Source organism: Solanum pennellii, chromosome 3 (genome assembly GCF_001406875.1).
Source record: "Solanum pennellii chromosome 3, SPENNV200".
Lineage (NCBI taxonomy): Eukaryota > Viridiplantae > Streptophyta > Magnoliopsida > Solanales > Solanaceae > Solanum > Solanum pennellii.
This window is the reverse complement of record NC_028639.1, coordinates 11,482,850-11,488,849: the sequence shown is the minus strand read 5'-3', so window position 1 is coordinate 11,488,849 and position 6,000 is coordinate 11,482,850.

Genomic DNA, 6,000 nt, shown 5'->3' with positions numbered 1-6,000 from the left:
AGCACTCACTTTCCATTTACCCCACCCCCAACAAAAAGACATGCAATTGTCCCCAATGCATAAAAATAATAATTGAAATACGAGAGTGGTAGGTGAAGCAAACCTGGGGCGCAAAGCGCTGACGATCAGCAAGCTGGTGGGTCCGGTTCCCCGGAACCCACTACCTCTGTAATCTGGACACCCTCAGTAGTGTCTTCATCAGCAACAACACTATCAGTAGTGCCTCCGGCTATCTCCACATTTCTGGATCTAGATACCCCAGCAGCTAACTCTATAGCCCTCATCCGACGCGCCTCCTCATCAGCAAGCGAGGCTCTCCTCACAGCCTCCATCTCACGGCGCTCCTTCTTCCGTGCTCTAGCCTCATCCTCCTCTCGACCCCTACGCCTCTGGGCATTCTCTCGAGGGGGAGGTGGTGGAATCTCAGAAGTGGCGAATAAGGCCGCCATCACTGTGTCCTCAGCAGGCTCTGCAGAAGGGGCCTCAGACTCAGGCACCCTAGCCTCTACGATCATATCAATGTATGCGCGAAGACTCTCGACGCAGCCTGAAGGGTCGACACATCCACCTGAGGGGCGGACCAGGGTAGCACCCACAACTCAAAAGCGTCCAAGCGCTGTTGAACCTCAGCGATCTTCCGCTCTGTGTGCTGGACCATTCTCCGCTCCAAGCGCTCCTCTGCCTCAGTAATAGACCTCCGCATCCAAGGCTGGATGTGATGCAGAAGTGTAGCCATCTGTGCCTCTAGTTTCTGGACCGTAGCTAACGGGACCAGAGCGGGGAAAGGGGCTGAGCGAGAAGAGCTCGGGGCAGTGCTACTACCCGGGATAAACTCGACCGAGGTAGTGTCAGTGGTTTCTGAAGCAGCTTGCGTAGCCGTGCGAGCCTGTGCTACCGTATCAGCCAGATTGTCACCAAGTGAAGGCAACTCTGGACGGGGCCCTCTGCGTGGAGCCTACTCATTGGCCTCATCCTTGATGAGGCCGATATCAACAATGCCCAGCGGGGTCTTGAGCTGATCAATGTGCCAGATGGGCACACCTGCGGACCTTCATAAAGAAAATATCATGCACGGAAAGGGTAAGTAGTTGTGACCTTAAAAGACGCCTCGTGCATGACCACATGTAGAAGCCAAGCAAAGTCCACCTCAAATCCGGCTGTCATTGCTGCCATCAGAACTGCACGATTCCATGTGACTATATCATCAGCGGCTGTGGGGGAAAGGCAGTGGCGGACAATCAACCATAAGAACTTAGCCGTGAAGGTCAGGTTAGTCTTCTTAATGGCTCCCTTCGGCTTGATTACCCAGTCAACAACCTCTCCATCAACAGACAAGTGCAGGGCCATCCACCTCTTGGTGGTCTCTCTCAGCGATGGCTCACACAAGAATTGGCCATCTTTGACAATTTGCCACCGGTATTCAAACTCGGCGGTGAGAGGGTCCGGTTGGCATCAACATCCTCGCCGTATAGATACCGGCGGATGGAAGGCAGGGAGATATCAACATGAATGCCACGTACTCGGACATGCTCCAGTGGGGCCTGTTTGGAGGGGGCAGCCCGCCTATCAATTTCTGATCTGAGAGTAGCCACGTAGGAGGCGTAGAACTCTCGGACCAGCTCTTCTCTATAACGGCAACAAACGCGCTGTCCACTCCAGTCGGTGTCTGGTAAAGAGATTGTGGATCTCTGGCATAGTCGGGAGACTTCCCGTAAGGACCCGCTCTCCAATGTAAGGGTCCGTGTCATGACTCCTTTATCATTCAGAAACTTTACGTCTGAATAAACTTGATACTGCCCGTCGACACACCACCGGTTGGGCTGGTCGGCAACCTGGGTGCGAGCATGAGTCAGTGAGCCGGGTGTGGATTCAGAACTGTCAGCCTCATCAGATGAGGCAGACTGTGCCGCTGTGGCGGGTTCAGGGACTTCAGCAGATCCGAAGGCTTTCTCCGACCACGAAACTTCTAAGGAGCCAGACGCTCCTTCTTCATGAGTAGCTGACCTTGAAGGTGTGCCGATCAGTGTGCGCTCCTCATCAGACTGGGAGGCAGTGACTACGCCGGATGCCACCTTTTTGGGTGTGGCTCTGGCAGCACGTGCAGCTCGGGATGGGGTGGAAGTGCCTGGGGGCACATACTCGGGGTCACGCTCATCATTAGAGCCAATGACAAGGCGGGCAGACGGGGCGACAGACTTTGATCGCCCACGTGCGTAGACTCGATCTTGTTTTGGTTCCATTAGAGATAGTACCTGTAAGGAATCAATATTAGTACTAGAAGGACCAAACAAGACAAGCAAAACGACACAAAATAAATAAAAGAGTTAAGATGTAATGACATTTCTATAGTAACAGTGAAACACGACGGACCAGGTGATGGCTCGTCGTGAGTACGACGGACCATCATGTCTTACTTAAACTATATTTATATGGAGACCCCTGAAGGAAAGTTTCTGACAGTTAAGACGGATAAGCAGGACGAACCGTTGTCATGATGACGGTCCGTCGTCTATGTCCGTCGTGGGACAGTTAGAACAAGTATGGGGACCCTTAGGAGAGGGGTCTCTGACCGTCATGACAGTTTGTGCAGGACGGACCGTCGAGGGTATGACGGTTCGTCGTAGGTGTCCGTTAGAGGACACTTGGAAAAAGTATGGAGACCCTTAGGAGAGGGGTCTCTGACCGTCATGACGGTTATGCAGGACGGACCGTCGAGGGTATGATGGTCCGTCGTGGGTACGACGGTCCGTCATCGGGGTCTCATTGTGTCATTTAGTGACAGAACTAGGGATGCCACAATCATCCCCTATGACCCAAATGGAATTTTTAGTGTTTAACCTACATGTGTCTAACCCAAATACCTAGTAAACTAGCAATGCTAAAGCACCTATTTCTAGAGGTTTAACAAGGCAATTTTGAGGATTCTCAACCTAGGTCAGACAAAATTTGTTTTAAAGAATGAACCCATCAATAAGAAATAAGCTAATACTAATTGATAAACAAAAATGCAATGTTAATGGGTAGAACTCAGAGACACATACCTGAAAATTTGAGAAAAACAAGCGAGGAAGGTACTTGGTGATCAAGAAGAGAACCACAGCAGCAGACTCCGACTAGTAAAGAGTGGATTTTAGGAATTGGGGAATTTGGGGAAATGATCGGTTGAAAGAGAGGTAGGAAGTGGGAAGTTTAAGAGGGAGGGAATGGGAGAAAGAGGGAAAGAAACCGTTCAAATGAAGGGGTGGAGGTTTTATAGGTTGAATTTTTTTTAAAAGTTCCCAACCGGGTCGGGTCGGGTACGCTCGACGACTCCCTGACGACGGTCCGTCGCAATTACGACGGTCCGTCATTAGTTCCATTGCGTGTGCCCTAGTTTTGAAATTAACTGAAAGACGTACCTGGCACGAGGATTCATGCGATGGTCCATTGCATTCGTGATGGGCCGTCGATGGTCCACAAGTGACTGCTGCAGAGTGATTTTCTGCAGAATTTCCTGGTGATGTGCCTGCAAATTTAAAAACCCATTAGTAGAAAATGCTATCATTACTAAAAAGAAAAACTATAAGTATTGGGTTGCCTCCCAACCAGCGCCTGATTTAACGTCACGACACGACTGAGGACACTTGATTACTCAACCTTCATCAAGATGGTATGCCTCGATCACTTCATTTGCCGATTCAGTATGCCCAAAATAGAGTTTTATTCGTTCTCCATTCACCTTAAGCCGCACTCCCTCCTTGTTTTCTAACTCAATTGCTCCATGAGGGAATAATTGGGTAATCAAGTAAGGTCCAGTCCATTTGGACTTGAGCTTGCCCGGAAGACAACGCAACCTAGAACTGTCTAAAAGCACCAAATCCCCAACTATAAACTCTCGTTTTTCACTTTTTAGGTCATAATCCTTCTTTATCTTTTCTTTGTAGGATATAGCAGATACCAATTGGAGATCACCACTCTGCCTCATGAACCTACAAATGTTGAAGTTCGCTTCTTCATTGTTCAACCAAAATTTCATCTGCCCTTTTTCCATATCAACTAAGGCTATACCCGTAGCAAGGAATGGCCTCACAAGAATAATAGGCACATCAAAATTGACTTCACAATCACGGATAACAAAATCTGCTGGAAATATGAACGACTCCACTTTTACTAGCACATCGTGGGGTATACCTATAGGCCTTTTCACTGTTTGATCGGCCATCAGTAGCCGCATCGCAGTGGGCTTTGGGTCACCCAAACCCAACTTCTTGTAAATCGAGAGGGGCATGAGATTTATTCGTGCCCCCAGATCATAAAATGCTTTCGCAAAATGTACTGACCCGACTGTACAAGGAATAGTGAACACACCTGGATCTTCTTTCTTTTGTATGAGAGATCTTGTAGCAATAGCACTACAATGCTGCATTCTATCATCACCCTCGAAAGTGACCGATCTTTTCTTTGTAACCAGATCTTTCATAAACTTGGCATAATTGGACATTTGTTCTAGAGCTTCTACCAAAGGGACATTGATAGAAAGCTGCTTCAACATTGTTATAAAACGCCGATATTTACCATCCTCGGTCTTTTCACTAATCTCTAAGGGAAGGGGGGGGGTGGTCTAGGCAAGGGAATTACCTTTATAGGTACTTCAACATCTTTTACAGTGTTATCGTCTACTTCACCACTACCATCTACCACCTTATCATTATTTTTTATCACCTTTTCCTCCTTAGACGGGATAGGTGGGTCAATAGTCTACTTACCACCCCGAGTAGTGATTGCCATACAGTGTTCGTCATTTTTCAGATTTTGGACAGTGTTGCTAGGAAGAGTGTCCGATTGCCGTGTGTTCACAGTCGCAGATAATTGGACCATTTGCAACTCAATCTGCTTAATTGATATTGCATGTGTATCAACTTTCTGCCCAATACCCGCTAAATCACTCCTTAACTCTTTAATGTACTCATCATTAGCATTGAACCTCCTCATCATTTTGTGCAACATATCCTCAACTCGCACCATACTATCTCCACCATCCCTAGGAGTAACTTCACGATTTTGACGAGGGACATAGGGCCCATTCCTATCATTTCTGTTACCATAGTTACCCTGTTGAAGTTGTTGTCGCGGTTGTAGTTTCCATCTCTGACATAATGACCCTCACAGTTATAGTTACCATAGATCTGACCTTGGTTTCCTTGACCTTGGCGCCAATTCTCCTGATTTGAGCCTTGGGCACTCGGTCAGAAACCCCCCGTCTGCTTATTTACTGTATAGGAATCCTCCGCATAATAACATTCATCATTCTGTGGTGGTGGTTTAGACAAGTAGTTAACTGCATTTATCTTTTCTGCACCCCCAGTGATATGTTTTAATACCAACCCAAGCTCAGTTCTCATCTGAGCCATCTCTTCACGAATCTCATCTGTGGCTGGGTTGTGAGTGGATTGTACTTCGAAGGTGTTTCTCCCAGTATGTGACTTCCTAGTACTCCAAGCTTTATTGTTCCGGGAGATTTTCTCTAACTTTTCAGCAATCTCAGCATAAGGACACTCCCCATAAGAACCACCTGCTATAGTATCCAACACCGATTTATTATTATCATCCTATCCTCGATAGAAGTATTCCTTCAGTGACTCATCATCTATACGGTGATTGGGGACGCTTCTAAAAAATGAGGTGAATCTATCATAAGAACTACTAACTGACTCTCCTGGTAGTGCCACAAAGTTGTTCACTCTGTCTTTGTGGTTTAGTTTCTTGGAGACTGGGTAGTAGCGTGGTAAGAAAACGTCCCTTAGTTGGTTCTAAGTGAAAATTGAGTTATAAGGGAGATCAGTGAACCAAATAGCAGCCTCTCCCGTCAGTGAGAGAGGAAACACTCTTAGCCCTATTACATCCAATTCCAAGTCAGGCCTCCCTACACAGCTTTTACAGACTGCCCTTACCTTAGCTATATGGGCATGTGGATCCTCAGAAGGTAGCCCTGAAAACAAACCTCTGGCAGTTAACATTTGC